The sequence below is a fragment of the Panthera leo genome, chromosome A2 (genome assembly GCF_018350215.1).
Source record: "Panthera leo isolate Ple1 chromosome A2, P.leo_Ple1_pat1.1, whole genome shotgun sequence".
NCBI lineage: Eukaryota > Metazoa > Chordata > Mammalia > Carnivora > Felidae > Panthera > Panthera leo.
The window spans coordinates 161,436,688-161,458,762 of record NC_056680.1 but is presented as its reverse complement, the minus strand read 5'-3'; the positions used below and the strand labels follow the sequence as shown (position 1 = coordinate 161,458,762).

Here is a 22,075-nt window from a genome sequence, read left to right as displayed (position 1 = left end):
TGGGCGGTGTACATTAAGAGACTTGTTGTGTGTCCTTCGGAGTTTGGCTCTGCTGCCTGGTGGTCATGGGATACATGAAGGCTGTTGCTTTGCTCTGTGGAGGGAGCAGCGTACACATGGTGGTGGAGGTCTTGGACGCAGTCAGAACTTTCACTAACAGGGGGGCAAAAGTATGTGTTCTTCATATATGAAATGGGGCCACATGGGAGGGAGGCACCCAAAGCCAGTTTGAAGGGGACTTGCCCAGGGGCCCAGCAGGGATCCCAGCAGCTTGTATGTGCATCAGAGTTCTGGAAGTCCGGCACTAGGAACAGACGTTGAAGCAAGTGATGGGAGAGGAGAGAGTGGCCTTCTGTTGGGCTTATGATTTCAGATTCCCAGAGGAGACGCTGAAGGCTATTAACAGTGTTCCATGGGGAAAAGAGCCACTAAGAATGCTGCCACTGTCCCCCCACCAGGGCCAGACTACACTTGACTCATCTTCAGTGTTTCTGCCTCTTCTCCTCCAGCCCATGAAGAATCAGAGCCAAGGCAAGGGCAGGAGGAGAATGGCAGCGTGGGGGGAGCTCTAAGCAGCCCTGTCTACACTGCAGGTTCTTCTCTGGGAGCAGGCACATGCCAGGGATGCCAGGGACAGTAGAAGATTTACCCTTCAGTAATATTTTTTTAAAGTTTTTGTAAATATATATATATGTATATACATATATATATAGCTAACTTGACAATTTATTGTCAATAAATTGTCAAGTTAGCTAACATACAGTGTATACAGTGTCCTCTTGGTTTTGGGGGCAGATTCCTATGATTTGTCACTTACATACAGCATCCAGTCCTCATCCCAACAAGTGCCCTCCTCAAACCCATCACGCATTTTCCCCAACCCCCCACCCCCCCATCAACCCTCAGTTCGTTCTCTGTATTTAAGAGTCTCTTATGGTTTGCCTCCCTCTCTGGTTGAAATTATTTCTTCCCTTCCCTTCCCCCATGGTCTTTTGTTAAGTTTCCTAAGCTCCACATATGAGAGAAAACATATGGCATCTTTCTTTCTCTGACTGACTTATTTCACTTAGCATAATACCCTCCAGTTCCATCCATGTTGTTGTAAAACGCAGGATTTCATTCTTTCTCATTGCCAAGTAGTATTCCATTGTATATATAAATCACATCTTTACCCATTCTTCTGTTGATGGACATTTGGGCTCTTTCCATAATTTGGCTATTGTTGAAAGTGCTACTATAAATATTGGGGTACATGTTCCCCTGTGAATCAGCCCTCCTGTATCCTTTGGATAAATTCTTAGTAGTGCTATTGCTGGGTTGTAGGGATGTTCCATTTTAATTTTGGGGGGAACCTCCATAATGTTTTCCAGAGCGGCTGCACCAGTTTGCATTCCCACCAACAGTCAAGAGAGTTACCGTTTCTCCACATCCTCGCCAACATCTTTTGTTTCCTGAGTTGTTAATTTTAGCCACTCTGGCCGGTGTAAGGTGGCATCTCCATGTGGTTTTGATTTGTATTTCCCTGATGATGAGTGACGTTGAACATCTTTTCATGTGTCTGTTGGCCATTTGGATGTCTTTTTTGGAAAAGTGTCTATTCATGTTGTCTGCCCATTTCTTCACTGGGTTATTTGTTTTTTGGGTGTTGAGGTTGGTAAGTTCTTTATAGATTTTGGATACTAACCCTTTATTTGGTATGTCACTTTTAAATATCTTCTCCCATTGCATTGGTTGCCTTTTTGTTTTGTTGATTGTTTCCTTTGCAGTGCAGAAGGTTTTTATCTTGATGAGGTCCCAAGAGTTCATTTTTTCTTTTATTTCCCTTGCCTTTGGAGACGGGTCGAGCAAGAAATTGCTGGGGCTCAGGTCAAAGAGGTTATGGCCTGTTTTCTCCTCTAGGGTTTTAATGGTTTTCTCTCTCACATTTATGTCTTTCATCAATTTTGAGTTTAATTTTGTGTATGGTGTAAGAAAGTAGTCTGTTGCTTCATTATTGGTATATAGAAAGGCAACTGATTTCTGTACATTGGTTTCGTATCCTGTGACTGTGCTGAATTCATGTATCAGTTCTAGCAGCTTTTTGGTGGAGTCTTTCAGGTTTTCCATGTAGAGTATCATGTCATCTGCGGAAAGTGAAAGTTTGACTTCTTCGCCAATTTGGGTCCATTTTATTTCATTTTGTTGTCTGTTTGCTGAGGCTAGGCCTTCCAATATGATGTTAAACAACAGCCATGAGAGTGGACATCCCTGCCATGTTCCTGATGTTGGGGGAAAGCTCTTACTTTGTTTCCACGAGGATGGTATTAGCTGTGGGCTTTTAATATATGGCTCTTATGAAGTTAAGGTAGGTTCCTTCTATCCCGACTTTCTTGAGGGCTTTTATTAAGAAAGGATGCTATATTTTGTCAAATGCTTTTTCTGCATCTATTGACAGGATCATATGGTTCTTATCCTTTCTTCTGTCACATTAATTGATTTGAGAATATTGAACCAGCCATGCAGCCCAGAAATGAATCCCACTTAATCGTGGTGAATAATTCTTTTGAGATGCTGTTGAATTTTATCTGCTAGTATTTTGTTGGGAATTTTTGCATTTATGTTAATCAGGGATATTGGTCTGTAATTCTCCTTTTTAGGGGGTCTGAGTCTGGTTTGGGAATCAAGGTAATGGTAGCTTCACAGAATGAGTCCGGAAGCTTTCTTCCATGTCTATTTTTTGGAACAGCTTGAGAAGGATAAGGATTAACTCTGTTTTAAATGTCTGGTAGAATTCCCCTAGGAAGCCATGTGGCCCAGGACTCTTATCTGTTGTTAGATTTGATAACTGATTCAATTTCTTCACTGGTTATGGGTGTGTTCAACTTTTCTATTTCTTCCTGTTTGAGTTTTGGTAGGGTGTGGGTGTCTAGAAATTTGTCCATTTCCTCCAGGCTGCCCAGTTTGTTGGCATGTAATTTTTCATAGTATTCCCTGATAATTGTATTTCTGTGATGTTAGTTGTGTTCTGTCCACTTTTATTTGTGATTTTTATCTATTTGGGTCCTCTCTCTTTTCTTTTTGAGAAGCCCGACTAGGGGTTTATCAATTTTCTTTGTTTTTTTCCAGAAAAGAAAAAACTAGCTATTAGATTCATTGATCTGTTCTACTGTATTTTTTTTTTTTTTTGGCAGGGGGGGTTCTACATTTTTTATTTCTGCTCTAATCTTTATTATTTCTCTTCTGCTGTTCTGCTGGGTTTGGTGTTTCTTTGCTGTTCTGCTTCTACTTCCTTTAGGTGTGCTATTAGATTTTGTATTTGGGATTTTTCTTATTTCTTGAGATAGGCCTGGATTGCAATGTATTTTCCTCTTAGAACTGCCTTTGCGGCATCCCAAAGGATTCGGACTGTCATGTTTTCATTTTCACTTGCTTTCATATACGTTTTAATTTCTTCTTTAATTGCCTGGTTGACCCATTCATTCATTAGTAGGATGTTCTTTAGTCTCCATGCATTTGGAGGCTTTCCAAATTTTTTCTTGTGGTTGACTTCAAGTTTCATAGCATTGTTGTCTGAAAATATGCACGGTATGATCTCGGTTCTTTTATTTTTGTTGAGGGCTGTTTTGTGACGTAGGATGTGATCTATTTTGGAGAATGTTCCATGTGCACTCGAAAAGAATTCTGCTGCTTTTGGATGAAAAGTTCTGGATATATCTGTCAAGTCCATCTGGTCCACTGTATCATTCAAAGCCATTGTTTCTTCATTGATTTTTTTTTTGCCCAGACGATCTGTCCATTGTTGTAAGTGGAGAATTAAAGTTTCCTCCAATTACAGAATTTCTATCGATAAGATCACTTATGTTTGTGATTAACTGATTTATGTATTTGGGTGCAATCAAGTTGGGAGCATAAACATTTACAATTGTTAGCTCTTCTTGATGTATAGACCCTGTAATTATGATATATTGCCCTTCTTCAGGTCTTGTTGCAGCCTTTAGATTAATATCTAGTTCGTGTGATATAAGTATGGCTACCCCAGCTTTCTTTTGACTTCCAGTAGTATGATAGATGGTTCTCCATCCCCTCACTTTCAATCTGAATGTGTCCTCAGGTCTAAAATGGACTTCTTGTAGCAGCATATAGATGGATCTTGGTTTTTTTTTTTATCCATTCTGATATGTTATGTGTTTGTTTGGGGCATTTAGTCCATTTACCTTCAGAGTGATTATTGAAAGATATGGATTTAGTGTCATTGTGTTACCTGTAGGTTTCATGCTTGTGGTGATGTCTCTGGTCCTTTGTAGTCTTTGCAGCATTCCACTCACAGAGTCCCCCTAAGGATCTCTTGCAGAAATTGTTTAGTGTTCATGAATTCCTTCAGGTTTTGTTTGTCTGGGATAACCTTTATCTTTCCTTCTATCCTGAATGACAGCTTTGCTGGATAAAGGATTCTTGGCTGCATATTTTTCCTATTCAGCACATTGAATATTTCCTGCCACTCCCTTCTTGCCTGCCAAGTTTCAGTGGATAGGTCTGCTACTACCCTTATGTGTCTACTCTTGTAAGTTAAGGCCCCTTTGTCCTTGGATGCTTTCAGAATTTTCTCCTTATGTTTGTATTTTGCTAGTTTCACTATGATATTCTGTGGAGAAGATCTATTCTTGTTAAATCTGAAAGGAGTTCTCTTTGTCTCCTGGATTTGGATGTCCATTTCCTTCCCCAGATAAGGGAAGTTCACAGCTATAATTTGTTCAAGTAACACCTTCTTCCCTTTTTCTCTCTCTTTTCTTCTTCTTCTTCTGGAACTCTTATGAATATTATTATGTTTCATTGAATCTTCTCATTGTCTATTTCTCCCCTCAGGGTCTAGTATGTTCTTATCTCTCTTTTTCTTGGCTTCATCATTTTCCATAATTTTATCTTCTATTTCACTTAATCTACCCTTTGCCTCCTTCATCCTTGCTGTCACTGCATCTAGTTTATTTTGCACCTCATTACAGCATTTCTTAATTCGTTGTGACTATTTCTTAGTTCCTTGATCTCTGTGGGAATAGATCCTCGTCTGTCTTCTATGCTTCTTTCAAGCCCACTAATATGACTATTATTCTAAATTCTTGCTCAGTTATGTTGCTTATATCTGTTTTGAGCAATTCTCTAGGTGTCATTTCCTCCTGGAATTTCTTTTGAGGAGAATTCTTCCGTTTCATCATTTTGCCTAGTTTTCTGTCCCTTATGTATAGCTTCTTATGGGTCTTGCTCCTGTGAGGACTATTATATTAAAACAGGTGGTCATAATGTTGTCCAGGGCCTGGCCCTTCAAGAGGTATTTTTGGAGTGTGCTTTGTGCTCTTTGTTGTTGAGACTCTGATTACTTTATCTCCCTATTCGTGGTGGTGGTTTCGACCTTCCACCAGGAGTGCTTTGATTTGTTTGTTGAAGTATGCCTGGAAAAAAAAAATTTTAATGGGGGTGGTGGTGGAGGAGGCCTTATATCATACAAAGAGAGAAATGACAGGGGCAGGGAAAAGGAAAAGAAAAAAAAATTGACCAGAGATCAGAGAAACTTTATGGCTTACTCCATAGAGAGAGATAGAGAGGAAAATAAAGGAGATACAGAAGAGGCATAAAGAGAATAGATTAAAAATGTCTGCTTAAACAAACCAACAACCAGAATAACCAACCTAGAGAAGGGAAGAAATAAGAGGAAGAAGAAGAAGAAGAACGATGAAAGATGAAAGAAGAAGAGAAGAAGAAGAAGAAGAAGAAGAAGAAGAAGAAGAAGAAGAAATATATATATGTGTGTGTGTGTATATATATATATATATATATATATATACATAAAATAAAAATTGACCAAGAATCAAATCAGAGAATGCAAAACTACTGGACCAATACCTGATGGTGCCTTGTAACCAGTGCCTGTGCTGGTCTGGAGGAGGGACTGTCTGGTTCAGTCAGTGTTGAGTCTTGCTCTGTTAGACACACAGTTACCAGGTGCAGAGGGGCATGCTTTGGTGTGAGCAGGTCCACCTCCACTGTGGATCCATTGTCTGTTCCCTGAAGCCCCACCTTGTTGGTGATGGGGAGTAAAATGGTGACACCCCAGTCTCTCCTCCCCAGACCAGGCATCCTAGACCACTCTGTTCAGGTCGTCCTCACAGTGCCAAAGGAGCACGAGTGGGCAGTCTGTTCTGCTTCAGGATCCTGGGTCTCCCAGGCAGTCGGCTGGGATTCAAACCCCAATGTCTTAAAGGATCCTGCTCCACGTGCCCCAGTTCTGGCGTACTGTCACTCCAGGGTATGGTCACAAAGGGCCTCTGGGTGGTGGGGGGTCCTGCAGTGTCCTTTGTCCTTGGAATGGCTATTTGCCTTCTTCCCACAGCACTCAGGGAGGGGATTGCTCTCTCCAACTGTGCCTGGGAGCGGGCTACAGAGCTCGGGCCGGCTCCCTCCTCCCCAGGTACACAAAGAGGCCGGAGAAAGCCCTGCAGTTAAAAATTGGTTCTTTCTCCATTTTTTTCTGTTCCCCAACCCAAGTTTTTTCTCTTGTCCAAATACAACCTTCCACTTCTGCAACGTCTCTTTCGCTTTCTTTTGTCTTTCTGCAGAAGGGGATCCCTCCCCTCCGTTCCTACGCTGCCTTTTTTATCTCTCCCAGTTTGAAATCATGCATCTGTGGCCCATCACATTGTCCCCATGGGCCCCTGAAGATGTTTCTGTCACTCTGTAGCCTGGATTCCTGGAATTTCAAGCCTTCTTGCCTCAATACTTCTGTGTTTGAGGGACGAGGGAACTTCAGATTCCCTTACTTCTCTGCCATGTTAACTCCTTCTGAAATTTTTTCAAGTGTTTATTTATTTGTGTGAGAGAGAGAGCATGAGCAGAGTCGGGGCAGAGAGAGAGGGAGACACAGAATCTGAAGCAGTCTCCAGGCTCCAAACTGTCAGCATACAGCCCAACGTGGGGCTCAAACCCTTGGACCTCGAGATCATGACCTGAGCTGAAGTCAGATGCTCAGCTGAGTGAGTCACCCAGGCGCCCCACCCCTCAGTGAAATTGAGAGTGTGATTATTACACTAGATGATTTGAGTACATGAATGTGACCAATAGTGATTGGAGAGGTTTTTTGCTTAAGGCAGAACCTGTGTAAGTTTTCCTTCAGGTGGCACGGATGGAGCCATTTTGAAGGGCCGATGGGAGGAAAGAATAAGTGTCTTCTCTCCCTGTCCTTGTGACATCCCTCTTATTTAATCACATAGTTGCACACAGGAGGACTTTGATGGAGAGGAGATTCCAGTAGAGAAGAACCCCAAGATCTTGCCGATCCTAATTCCTGTAACTGAGGTGTGTGTTTCCTATGAGTGTATCACTGGGAATCCAGGTGACAGGCACTTTGCTCATGCAGAGAACTGACAGGAAGTTCCCACATCCCACCAGGGAGGGACATTTATGTGTAAATCACAGAGAATCTAGAGATTCAGAGAGGTGGAGTAGGGCCTCCAATATCTCAGGTGGGTCAGGGTCCCTCTGGGCCCTGGGCCTTACTTATTCAAGGTCAATCAGACCCAAGACTTGACCAGCTAAAAATCTGTGCCAAGGAGTGTCCACATCCTTGTGTCCGAGGAGAGGACAGGCGGTCAAGAGCACAGCAGCGAATGGACATGATCTTTACATCTGTGTGGGTGATTTTGCTGGCAAGCTTGTGGCGTGGCTGGGGCTAAATTTCTGAGTACACTTAGAGGCCACAACTTGGCCTTTTGAGAATGAATTTCATTTTTGAAAGACTGAATCTGTCTTTCAAGATTGGGGTTGAGTGACCAAAGCATGCTAGTGTTTGGAAGCAAAAAGAATCTACACTTTAGAGACTTGTCTTCCATTGTCGCCTTTAACTCTGAAGAGGACTCTGCTGAGGGAGGTTCAGAGACGTTGCGAGTGATGAGCCCTGAAGATGCATGTTCCAGAGGCAGCGATCATTTGCCAAAGTGCTGTGCACATAGTCCATGAACAACAACCCAGAGTGCATTTGTAATCATTTGTGAATGTGGATGTAAGGTTGCATAATTTCTGGTATGTTTTTAAAACAGTGGTCTATCTATGTTTATTTTATTTTATTTATTTATTTTCGGCCTCGTCTATGTTTATGAACAAAAATACAAAATGGAATATCTGAGGCAATTGTTCTGAAGTTCTTTCTTCCTGTTAAGAAGTATCTTGATTATCTGAAATTCTTCCTAAGGTGGACTGCATTCTCTGGGGTTTGGGATCAACAATTACCATGTTGCAGAAGGTGGCATTGATGGTAAGAAAACCTTCTTCTTAAGGACCTGAAGCTCTGAATCTAGGTCGGGCCACTCAAATGTTCACATGAGGAACAGTTTGCTGTGCATATTGTGCAGAGCACATAAATGGTGCCTAAGGGACAGGGGCAGGTGAGCGGTGCATGAAGAACTTTTTTGGCTGACGGGTACATTCGCTATCTTGCTTGTTATGATGGTTTCACTGGTGTATACATACTTTAATTATGTTGAAAATGTTTGTATTTTCTATTTTAAATTGGACTGTCTTTGTATTAATGAATTTTCAGAGTTCTTGACACATTCTATTCTTTGCCAGATGTGTATCAAGTATATACACAAGTTCTTTCTTTATCTGATATGTGACTCACAAAAATTTTCTCCCAGTTTGTAGATTGCTCTCTCTGCCTCTTCCTGCTCACGGTATCTCTCCCTCTTTCTCTCTCTCAAAATAAATGATTAACTTTGAAAAATCATGTAAATCTACTACAACTGATCACGCTAATTGCATCCAATTGTACCAAAATGCTGCAGGCTTCCACTGCAGGGCTGGGTAGGGGGCATGGACCTTGCACCTCAGCCTTGTGTGCTGTGAGGTGCTCACAACCCTTTGTCACCGGAAGACAAAAACAGAAGGAGATGCAGCAGGAAATGATTGTGGTGAAGACAAGAAAGAAGTGTGGCTGTGCACCGGTAAACTGACAACAACCGTGCTTGTTCTTGTGAGAAAGTTCTGGGATCTGGGCCAATGTTGTTTGTAGACTACAGACTTTCTGGGAACTGAGCTGTGAGGTGCATAGGAATCATCCTTTCTTCTCTTTACTATGTCATTTCTAATAAAGTGTTACAGATATTTTTAAATTCATGAGAGGGAGGACATGGGTTGAAAAAAAGTGTCAAATTATAAAACAGAGACAAGAAATGCATAAAGAAGCAGACATTGTCAAAAGGCAAACTGCAAAACCTTTGAGGCTTTGAGCTCCAAAAGATGCAGAAATAGACTCCATCTGTGGATGAGAAAAGATACAAATTCATATCGTAACGGGGCACGGACACAGGTAGGATGACAGCTTGTAGCCAGTTTTAGATGATTGTAAATCATGTTGGGGCGCCCGGTGGCTCAGTGCGTTAGATGTCTTGATTTTAAATTTAAACTCTTGATTTTGGCCCAGGTGATGATCTGATGGGTTGTGAGTTCAAGCCCTGTGTTGGGCTCTGCACCCTACAACCTGGAGACTGTTTGAGATTCTTTCTCTCCCTCTCTCTGCCCCTTCCTGCTCATGCTCTCTTTCTCTCTCTCTGAAAATAAATGAATAAACTTAAAAAAAATCATGTAAATCTACCATGACGGATTATCCTAAATGCATCCAATTGTACTAAAGTGCTGCAATTTTTCAGCTTTATTGAATTTTAATTTACATAAAATAAAATTCATCTCCTTTCAGTAGATTTAATCATCAATTGAAAAATATATCCAATAAGTCTTGATATTTCCCACTAGCCTATATATGTGTATGTTGTCATAACATATATTCATTTTATTTTATCTTTTATCTTTTGATCCCTTCCCAGGTTTCACCAATCCCCTCAACCTGGGAACCATCAACCTGTTCTCTGTAACTATGAGCTTGTCTTGTTTTTTTCTTTTTTACATTCCATATATAAGGGAGATGGTGGAGTACTTGTTTTTCTCTGTCTGACTTATTTCACTGAGCATAATTCCCTTGACATCCATCCATGCTGTTGCAAATGGCAAGATTTGGGTTTTTTTTAATGGATGACTAATATCCAATTGTGTATATATGCCATGATTTCTCGGTCCATTTATCCATCACTGGACACTTAGATTGTTTCCATATCCTGGCTATTGTAGATAATGCTGCAATAAACATGGGAATGCAGATAACTTTTCCAGTTAGTGTTTTTTCCTTGGGATAAATACCCAGAAGTGGCATTACTGAATCATATGATCATTTTTTAAAAAAAGTTTTTAATAAAATTTTTAATACTTATTTACTTTTGAGTCAGAGAGAGACAGAGCTAGAGCAGGGGTTTGGTAGAGAAAGAGAGAGACACAGAATCCCAAGCAGGCTCCAGGCTCTGAGATGTCAGCACAGAACCTGATTTGGTGCTCGAACTTATGAACTGTGAGTTCATGACCTGAGGTGAAGTTGGATGCTCAACTGACGGAGCCACGCAGGAGCCCCTCATTTTTTTAAGAGAGAGATAGAAAGGGAGAGGGACAGAGGGAGAGAGATTAAGAGAGAGAGGGAGAGAGAGAGAATCTTAAGGAGACTCCATGCTCAGCGTGTAGCCTATGTGGGACTCAATCCCACGACTCTGGGATCATGACCAGAGCGAATATCAAGAGTCCAACACTCAATCAATTGAGCCACCCAGGTACTCTTTTTCTTTCATTTTTTTTAGTATCAAGGGATTTTATAATAACTTTGGAGAAATGTCAGTAATTTATGACTATAATTCTGTAATGTCTTATTTTAGAATATAAAAACTTCACTGGATTCTAGGCTAAGCTTTTAAACTTTAAAGTTAAATTATATTGTTCTCTCTCATGTCACAACCCCTGACAGGATGGTTGCACACACGAAATAGAAAAAGACACTTGGTCTTTCCACACAGATCGCTTTTGTACCCTTTTGTAGCCTTTTGTACCCCTTTGTACCCTTTTGTACCCTACAAGGATGAGTTGGCTTGTGTAACCTGCCTAGCTGGCTTCTTAATGGGAGAAGAAAAGTTCCATTCTGAATATAAATGGGGGAGGGGAATCTCCTACTGAGATGCCCCAAAGACAGATTTTGTGTTACTTGCTGCATTGCTCTTATGAGGAATAGCTACCAGCAGCAGCAGCAGCTCAGAATTCTCTTTGTAAACTACAATATTTTGTTTCCTCTTCTGTGGGCTACTTAGGTACAAAAAGTAATAGTAAGAAGCTCCAGGAAATCCTGGAAAGTACTTGGGCATTCCCCAAGTATTGCAAGAGAACTTCAGGCTTCCTATAGACTTTGAATAGGTTTCTCCAAAAGGGTCTTCTATAGAGTTCCTGGGAATGCAGCCGTCACTTATGGGAGGGGACCCTGGGGCAACAGAGGAGGGTTGTGTGTGAGGGGAAATGGGAGGCTGTAGAGAGGAAGCAGTGGGATTACCTCCTAATGCTGTGGCTTTTGTTTCCTGATGTCCCAGGGCTTAGAAACCAAGATGGCAGAGATTCACAGTTGAGACTCATCTTAGTGGGTAAGATCGGAGCAGGGAAAAGTGCCATGGGCAACAGCACCCTTGGAGAGAAAGTGTTTCCTTCTAGCACTGCCACAACATATGCCACCAAGACCTGTAAGAAAGGGAGCAGCAGATGGCAGGTAAGAGAAATTGAGTCGTGGATACACCAGGCATTTTTGACACCGAGGCACAGGATGCTGACACCTGCAAAGAGTTTACTCGCTACATCTTCCTGATCTCCCCAGGACCTCACACCCTGCCCCTGATGGGACAGCTGGTCCCGTACATGCAGGAAGAGCACAACGCCATGGAAAAGATCCAGTAAATATTTGGACTCAGAGCTAGGAGATACATGATTCTCTTATTCACCCGGAAAGATGACTTGGATGGCATCAATTTCCATGATCACTTAGAGGAAGCACCCGAAGGCATCTGAGGGCTGGAGGGCTAGTTCCGTGATCACTACTGCGTGTACAAGAATGGTGCGACAGGAGCTGAGCAGGAGGCCCAGAGAAGCCAGCTCCTGGCCCTGGTCTAGCGCATTGTGGCATAGAATGAAGGACGATGCTACACTAAGAAGATGTACCAAAAGGCCAAAGAGGAGATTCAGAAACAAATCCAAGAGATGCAAGAATTTTATGGAGCACAGCTAGAGAGACAGAGAGTGCAGGTAAGAGAGGAGTTTGGAGAAAAAATCAGGAAGCTGGAGGATAAACTGGAGCGGCAGAAATGAAAGGAACAAATGGAGAGAATTGGCAGGGAAAGAGGCTTTCTATGCCCTAAAGCAGCAGAACGCCAGATATGAAGGTGAGACTCATTGCAGGAACCTTGAATTGATCATGGAAGCACTGCAGATAGTTTTTCCTGTTTTCTCTCACCTGTTTATGTAAGATTTACCTGAATGAAAAGATCTCCCTATTTCCTGCATATTTCCCGCTGGCCCTGCCCACTGTCTGCCACCCCCCCCCCCCAACCCAGCCCCCGCACCCCTGAACTCATTCGCCAACCTTGGAGCACTCTCGCTTCTGTCTCTCAGACTCTCAGGACTAAGGGGTATAATCAGATTCAGTGTTGGAGATTGGTAGATGTTTGATTGACTTAACAGGGGAGGGACGAATTCTCAATTTGTGGAACTCCAGAGTAGAAGGTATAAAGGTGGCCCCAAACTTTGTCTATTTATCCCGAGAAAAATCTGGTTTCTTTCTAGATTGGTGGATCTTCTCCCTCTGTTGCTTCTACTCACTTATTTTTCCTTTAGGACACAGTGATCACCTTCCCCCTATGATTTGTTAGAAAGATTTGTTCTTCGTGTTGGGTAATCTATCGGTGGAGATGTTTATAGAATTCTTTCCAGATGAATGGACATTTATGTAGTAAGAGTTTTACAGAAGCATTCAAATTGTTCCTTATCAGCTGTCTACTGAAGGACAAAGAGTTTTTTGGAAAATAGACCTCTAAGAACTCAACTAAGTGAAATGCCAGAAAGAGCAGTTGAAAGACGGAGATTCAACACAGAAGAGAACAACTGTTTGCTGTATTCAGATGTATGTATAGCAACTCTTTAACCTCAATGCAATATATTTGTGAATAACCAGTTCTCTTCTTTTCATGTGAAACTAACTGTTGCCACTTCACCTCCATCACCTCAGACCTTCATTACTTACACCGCCTCGCAGTTGAATTGTTTGCTTGTTATTAAAATAAAAATCTTCTCTTCTCTCATATTTCTATAAGATTGGAGTCCACTTTTTCTTGGAAAATAACTTTCCTGTTTTTTTATTACTTAATTTAAAATTAGTTAATTATTTACTTTGAGAGCAAGAGAGAGAGAGAGCATGAACAGGGGAGAGGCAGAGAGAGAAAGAATCCCAAGCAGACTCCACACATCAGTGCAGAACCCGATGCAGGGCTCAAACCTATGAGCTATGAGATCATGACCTGAGCCGAAACCAAGAGTCAGATGCTCAATGGACTGAGCCACTCAGGTGACCCCCTTTGTTATTTCTTCTAAGAACACTGAATTTTACTTTTTGGTAAAAGTTCAAGATGATTTTGGAGCTAGTTTTGGTTTACCCTCAGCACATCTCTCCTCTTTTTCCTTGGAAATTCCCAGCCACATTCTCAACCCCTCTGCCAGTCAAACACTACCTTTTCCTTGGATTGATTAATTATTCACTGATAAATGTTATGTGTAACCAAGGCTTCAGAGACCTTTCTGGTTTTCCTGGAACAAAAATTGTCTTTAATATACGTATAACAATAAGAGGTGTCTCTACTCCTTTTCTACTTTTCTCCTGGGTACTTTTCACATTATCCATTCTAAGGTTTCCCAAAGCACATTTCCATGTTCTACCAAGAAGTCCCGGTGTAGACTGAACTTTTAATTAATCTCAAGCATTAGAGAAGCACAACACCAAGAAGCTCACAATCCTTTTAGAAATAGTCACTTAGGAGAAGGGGCCAAGATGGCAGAGTTTTGGAAGTTTTCTGCTTCTTTCATCCCTGAATTTCAGCTAGGTCAGCACCAAAGCATTTTTAACACCTAGAAAATGTATCTGAGGATTAACACAACAATCTTCATAACTTGAGCCACAGAACTTCACAGGTATGCAGCATGGAGAGGTGAACTGGTGGAGAGAGAAGGCTCAGATGTTAGGGAACTATTTTTGCTTGTGGAAAGAAGATTGAGACAGGGGGGAGAGTACAGTAAAAATTCTTCCTGGAAGCAGCTGGAGAGAAAGGGAAAGAGTGGAAACACACATAAGGGACTGAACAAGAAAGAGAGAAAGGAGAAAGAAGAAAGTTCAATGCCACTCTATAAACATGGGAGCACAGGGTTTGAAGTTATACAGCTCAATGCCTGGTGGTGTTCTGGTGGGAAGGGCAAATCCCCAGGAATAGACAGCAAAGTCCAAGGGTGAGGGGTCTCTGGCCACATGGGGAGAGGTGGTTCCCCAGTTAAGAGGACATTTGGTAGAGGCTATGCAGCTTCCCCACAGGCAAAGGTCCCAGCAGACCCTAGAGAACAGCCATTTGCTGGTGTTGAGCAAGGGTGTTAGGAAGCAGTGAAACCTGATGCCAGATGTGTGGTGTGATTTACCATAATCTCTTACATGCTGCTGCTACAAGATTGCATGATTTTTTTCTGGGAATGTTGGCACCTGGCCATAATCTCTGGGCTTCAGCAGCAACATGGTCATGCAAATTTTCCTGGGGGCAAGGGCAGCCAGCACCCAAGCAAGTCTTGGCAAGACACTCCCTGAGAGGGTCAGAGTGTGTCCAAGCCACAGGGCCCTCAGAAATGAGGGGTTTGGAATCACAGCCTCATCTGACATAAAATTCAGAAGGGAGGTACCACCTGGCAGGCTGTTGACTTGGTTCTGGATAGTGTAGAAGCAGGGAGTGGACAGAAGCCAGGGACAAAGGAGGGGTGCATGATTGCCAGTCAGTGAGAGCACAGAGTTCTGATTCTAGAGACTGGGTAGGTAGGTGATACCGTTTACATCTCTCCCACCCATGTGCATTCATGGATACAGGCGCCACAATGATCTACCCCAGTAATCTAAGCAGTGCCATCTAGTGTAAACGGAGCCATCACACCAAGCCCTATCCAACTGTGCCAACCAAGCTCTAGAGGAACATGAGTCTCTCCACCACCTTAGTTTACAGACTATAGATTTCTTCATAGTTTGACTTCTAGTGGAAACTGGATATAATTTCACTCATATTTCATTCTGTTCGCTAGTCCATCCATTCATTCTTTTTTCTTCTTCTTTTCTTATACTTGAATATAGAAAGAGAAAAAATTTATTTTTATATTTTGAATTTTATAAAAAATATTTTTCTTTAAATTATATCTACTGTATTTTTTAGTTTCTTGTGAATTTTTTTATTCCATTTTACTTTCAGCATTTCACTCTATTCTGTTTTATTGTATTCATTTTTTTAATTATCAAACATTTTCTTTTTATTCCCTTTCCCCCCCTTTCTTTCCCTTTTTTCTCTATTCTACTGAGTTTCTTTCAGCAACCAGACCAGAACACACCTAGGAACTAGCGTCCATTATTTGACTTTTTTTTGTGTTGTTTTAAATTTTTAACTTTTAATCTTTATTTTTTCATTATTTCTTTTTCATCCAAAATGAAGAAATGAAGGAATTCACTCCAAAAGAAAGAACAGGAGGAAATGCTTCAGACAAATAAGCAAAATGTTTCAACCAGAATTTAGAGTCTGGATAATATAAATATTATCTGGGATTGAAAAAGCATATAATCCCTTTCTGTGCCTCCCTGCCCTCTGCCCCCTGCCCCCTGCCATTTTATAGCAAGTGCCATCGTCCCTCCAATGTCCAGCAGCGTGGTCCCCACCCCTCTCTGGGACCTCACCAGAAAGTGACCTTGATGTTCATCCTACCACTGACATACTCTAAGGGCAATCTAGGCCTTTTTTTATCATGTACCTTAGAATTCTTCGAGCCTCCATGCATTACTCAATTTCAAAACGACTCCTACATGTTATTCAATTACCAGAGCAGGACCGTATTTTTTGGCCTTAAAATCTATATTAGTTCCCCCAGGAGCTGCTGTAGCAAATGACCACAAACTGTTGCTTAAAGAGCAGAAACTTACTGTCTCATTGTTATGGCTACTGTCTCACTGGCACAGGCTACAAGTGCCAAACCGAGACGTTCCCAGGGCCATACTCTCCATGAAGTCTCCGGGGAAGGATCCTTCTTTGCTGCTTCTTAGCTTCTGGTGCTGGCTGGCCTGTTTTGTTATTTGCCTTCTAGATGCTTCACTCCAATCTCTGCCTCTTTTGTCACATGGTGTTCTCCCTGTGTATCTCTGTGTAAACTTCCCTCACTGTGAATTAAACGATTCCAAGCATTGGAGTAGGACTCAACCTTAACTTCATGACATGACATCTCAGAGACCGTGCTCCAAAGTAGGTCACATTCTCAGGTACCAGGAGTTAGGACTTCTTTAGAAGGACACAATTCAACCTAGGATGGATGGTAAGAGAGGGACAGTGTGTGCAGTGTGAGGGTACAGTACCCCTGATCTCTTCCTCTCCAGTCCTCGTTGCAGTTACCAGGTTAACCCATTGGGATAGTTTTCTTAGGTCTCTGCTTCTTGGAAATCTTCTACTGCCTAGGGCTTAGAATCCACATTCCTTGGCCTGGTATTCAACAGTCGTTATAATCAGTCTCAACTTCTCTTCCAAGAATGAGATTCTTCTTGATATCACTGTTCCCGTTAATATCTGTTTACACTTTTGTAAGGAACGAAGGTGATAATGAGGGAGAGGCCAGTGCCTGGGACACAGTGGGCCCTCAGTAAAGGCTGGTAATGATTCCTGCACTCCAAATTGTTAGCTGTTCTCTGCCTCTGTCCAGTATATTTCCACCTCTAAGGCTTGAATCATGCTATTTCTCCCTCTCTTTCTTGTCTGAGTGCAGTTTTGAAAAAAAGCAAAATCATGCCTCTTGGGCAAGTATAAACACATCAAAGATTTTGCTCAACTCATGGCTTGACTAGAGAACCAGTATGATAGTATAATTGCATCAAAGTTCCTTTGAGTGGCTCAATCACTTTAGCGTCTGACTCTTGATCTCAGCTCAGGGCTTGACCTTAGGGTCTTGAGTTTGGGCTCCATGCTGGGTGTGAAACCTAGTTAAAAACAAATAAGCAAAGAATAAAACAAAAAACACAAACAAACAGAAACACAAACTTCATTTGAAATCAAGGATTGATGTGTTCAAGAGAGTAGCAAAATGTAATTTTTGAGTTCTATATTCCACCAGACAGAAAATTCGCTGAGTATCTATAAGGCAGAGATGTGCAAAAACACTCTCTGCCTTTAAAGTGTTGTAAAATATCACGGGTGATCATCAAGCACAGCACCACACAGAACAATAGAACACTCCAGTAATCTCTCTTCCCTATTTCTAAGTTTTGGATCATTTTCATAGCGTTCTCTACTTTGTGATCATAAGCAGTCTCCAACAAGTGTTGTTGATCCTAGTAGATTGTTTTTACTTTGCATGGCCTGATTATTTATACAATGCAGCAAGAATCTTAATTAACCGGAAAAGCGTCCTTGAGTTTGCTCGGGAAATCTAGATCCTAATCATATTAAGCAAGTATCAATTCCAAAGGATAAGCTTCCTTTGGAAATTTTCAACATGAATTTTGAATCAGACTTCTCAAAGCCCCTGCCTTTCTTCTACCCTAGGAGTAGGAAACCAAGGCCCAAACACTTTCTCCAATAAACTTTGCATGCTGTACCCATAAATCTCAGTGAATTTCCCTCTTCCTGAGGTCTCCAAAATTTGCTTAGGTTTCTGGACTACCAGGGAGTGGACTTCCTTAATACCTGAGAGACTGGGATCCTGGATGCCAGATATCATATTAGTTTTCTTATGAAGGTTTTGGAGACATTAGCTCCACATGTAACACCAACAATTGCTCCTTAGTAGTGGTCTGATGGTCTTTGATTAAAAACAGTCACTCTCAGATATCACCCTGTATATATGGCCTTGCTGCAGAATCGATTTTTCCAATGGTATCTTTGTAAACAAGAGGACAGAGTTTTATTAAACCTATGCAAATGGTTCTATCATCATGAAAGTGAATGAAACTCAGTAGAAGCATTTTTTTCTGAATTTTGAGGGTAGGTGAAGATGAGGTAATGTTTAAAGACGGTTGTTGTGGATTTACAAATACACAGTCTACTAATTCGTTTAAGGAGAAAGAAATAATGTTTCCACAAATAGCCATACAAGTAGAACATCAAACAGAATGCCATCAATATTCCAAACAAATAACCACAATGGCACACCTTGAATCCGTTCACTCAGTCCTATGTCATTACTTCTCACTCTGATGGATCTTGAGTCAGTCGTCTGATTTCATGAGGTACATATGCTTCCAGACTGAGAGTCCCAGTAGTCCTGGCTTTGCTCACTGGCACAGTCTGTGCATTGAGTCAGTGCTGCCATCTTGGAAACCTGTTCTGAAGAGTCTCTTTGAGGCAACAGTAGTTCAGAGTACGTCCTACAGTTTTTCCCCTGAAGCTCCAAGACTGTGACCCTCTGGTGAAGACACAAATTCTGAGTAGTCACTTTTGGCAGATCTTCGGAGAAGCCTTAGGAGGATGCAGAGACCTGTTTGAGAACAGGACTGAATGGTTGTGGTTCATAACCGAATATAACATCGTGGAAGACAGTAAAAGGCTCTTTGGGGGGCATGGTCTTTATTTCATGAGGGTTTGGTCAATGTTTCCTTTGAGGGATTCAGCCCCAAGTGCACTGTCACACCTAACACCTCTACCTCTTTTGTGACACGACTGCCGTGAGGCTGCAAGAGGCAGCTCTTCTTGCACATCCGTGGATCCAGAAGACCATTTCATTAAAGGCATGTGAGAGCAGGGGTGTAGATAATCCATATCCCTTATCCTGGTAGACAGGCTGTGGAGGTGCTGAGTCTTCCTTTTCATGCAGTGCCCTTTGGGGGTGGAGTGAGTGGGGAGAAACCAGGAAACCTTGAGTGATATCCAACAATTCACTTAAGGGATATTGTTACAAAGTAGAAGTGACAAGTTTTTTTTTTTTTTGGCAACAAGAGAGAAGGCTCCAGAATCCCTAACCCCCAACATGATGGTATTTGGGGATAAGGTAAGTGGGTTTCCATGAGTTCATGAATCTGGGGTCATCTTGACGGGATTAGTGCCCTTGTAAGAAGAGATAGCAGAGAGTTGCTTCCTCGTTCCATCATGTATGGACACAGTGAGACTGTGTCATCCACAAATCAGGAAGTGAGCCCTCCCCAGGGATACAAGTTGGCTGGCACATTGGGATTGGGCTGCCCAGTATCCAGAACTGTGAGAGATTAATTCCTGTTGTTCCTGCTCCCAGGCTGTGGTATTATGGCGGTCCACGCCAACTAAGACAGCATCTACGATGTGTAGATGAGCCTCAGAATGGTAATCTATGAGACTAGCGTTGAGGGTTGTATTATTACTACTAAGTACTACCTGTTGATCACTATGGTCTGAGAACCACTTCATGTGTATGACTTTGTCTGGTTTCACAATGACCTTCTGAAGTAAGTACTCCATTTTAATGATTAGGAAAGTGAGTTGCAGATAGTTTAATTTACCCAAATGTGGCAGGTTGAATGGTGGCCCCAGACAGGTGTCCACACCCTAATCCCCAGAGTCTGTGAATGTTACCGTATTCCATAAGGATTTTGCAGATGTTATTAAGTTAATGATTTTGAGATAAGATAATTCTGAATTATCTGAGTGGACCCAAGATGTAATCAGAAATGTCCTTCTAAGGAAGAGGTACGAAGGCATTGTGATGAGGGCAGCAGAGATTGGTGTGATGTGGCCACAAGCCCAGGAGAGCAGGCAGCTTCTGGAAGATGAAAGAGGCAAGGAATGGATTGTCTCCTAGAGCCTCCAGATAGAACCAGCTCTGCAGGACCTTGATTTTATGTCCATAAGACTAATTTCATATTCTTGTCTTCCAGTATTGTTGGAGATTAATTTTATATTGTTTTAGGCTACTAAAGTTTTGATAGCTTGTTATGGCAACAATAGAAAACTGATTTACCAGGTTATAGAGATGATATGTAGAAGAACCAGGACAATGTAGGGAACCATTCTTTTTCATCTCCTGTTATTATCTCTGCAATGTTTTAATAAGTTGAGCTTTGAGGCCATCTAGATCTAAGCAGAAGAAAACTCCCTGATTCCCACAAGAAGACTCCTGTAGAATTTAAAGAATGTCTTTTAATGACCCCACAACTTTTTACAAATTCATTATATCCACATTGCTTTGTGTGTGTGAGATTGAAATAATAAAAGGAAAACATAAAAAAGGGAAGTGGAAGGAAGCCCTCAATGATGAGGAGCGTGGCTAAGTGAGCAATACAGATATGGGGCAAGACTACTTTTATCAAATATCTTCTAGAAGGAGATCACTCGTAACTTAGGGCTCAGCATGGGACTGATAAGAGCCACATGCTCCTCTTTAACCAATGATCGCAAGGCTGTTACCATTTGAGACCTACATCTGATTTCCTGTGGCATCCATGAATTCTGTGTCAACTACTCTCCCGTTCCCACTAGGGAACTTACCAGCATACCTGAGGATAATACCTGGAGAAGCAATTAGCTGACCAGGAAAACATCCAAGGTGGCTCTGGCTGGACACGTTTCACTCAAGGAATATATAGATTGAAATGAAACTAGGCAGAGGTAGAGATATTTTGAGTAGGACATAGTGTTCTGGCTCCCCTCTAGACTTCTATGTATGTAGCCTCATCAAGACCTACTTCATGGGTATGTAAAGGACCCTGTGATGTCATCTTGAAATTCTTAAGTTTTGTGTGTGTGTTTGTGTGTATGTGTGTGTGTGTGTGTTTATGTGTGTTTGTTTGTTTGATTCTCTTTGACAAAGGGCCTGGCATTTTTATTTTGTGCCAGACCTTGTAAATTACATAGCTGGTCCTGGTCTGTGTCTTTATTGCAAGTTGGAAAACAGTTACCTGGGGCCCTCCAAGTCATTAACACCAATAAGTGGTCCAATGATATTGACCAATAATATACTCATTAACACGGTAATTTCAAAATGTAGCTACTTCCTTCCATTGGTTGTCACCCCATTATACATTACTTCCTGCCACATTTAGTCTTCTTAGTACCCACATTTAAGCTTCAGCATTGACTAATCCCATGTCTCAAAGTAATGAACAAAAATATATAATCAAAACCATAATAATTTTATGGTGATGCAACAAATAATTGGAACAGCTGGTCAACCATGAGAGCTTTGACCATCTGCCTCTCATCTCATAGTTTCCAGAGCAGGTTGGAATGGGTGTACTGGCTAAATCTGAAAAAGTCTATCTCTGCCTGGGTCTGGGGTAGGGGAAGGTAGGAAGGTTTAGGGGAAAGATGATTCTCCTCCCTGGGTCCATCTTTTCTTGTCAGGTCATGCATATTTTTGGGCTTGAGAGAACCATATGAAGAAAACTAGAGAAGGTGTGTGGTCATTGGATGACTTTTTCCAGGCTACATCTTCCTCTTTTACTCTTGGTTCTCAATGGTTTAGACTCTTTTGGCTTTGTACCTGAGTGCTGTTAAATTTTTAATGAGTAACTTGAGAGCTTCATGAAAGACCATCATGAAAGCCCATATGATGCAATCACTGGGAAGTATCCCAGGCTCTAAATTTGGACACATCTAGCCACATATCTGAGTTCCTTTCACCCAGAATCAACCCAGCATCTCCCACTCCATCCAGAGAAGATGATCAGAGAGCACGCCTGGCTCTGTGTGCATGATTTGTGTCACTTATAAGGGCTTTTGGGATCCACCACTATAACCCCAAACAACAAATATAGCTTTGGGAATTTTGTGTGATAGCAGGCACATGGAGAAAAAGCTTACACCTTGGTAAAACTAAAGCATTCCCCAAATTATAGGGTAATATTTCTGTCTCTTTAAAGACGAAGAGTTCCTTCACTAGGTCCACCCAATCTGAGCTTCCTGCCTCAGAG

At 41.8% G+C, this 22,075-nt stretch overlaps 1 pseudogene; it reads left to right on the top strand.

Moving 5' to 3' along the window:
- Positions 1-7,072: 7,072 nt before the first annotated feature.
- Positions 7,073-12,457, top strand: LOC122213243 (annotated as a pseudogene).
- Positions 12,458-22,075: the final 9,618 nt, after the last annotated feature.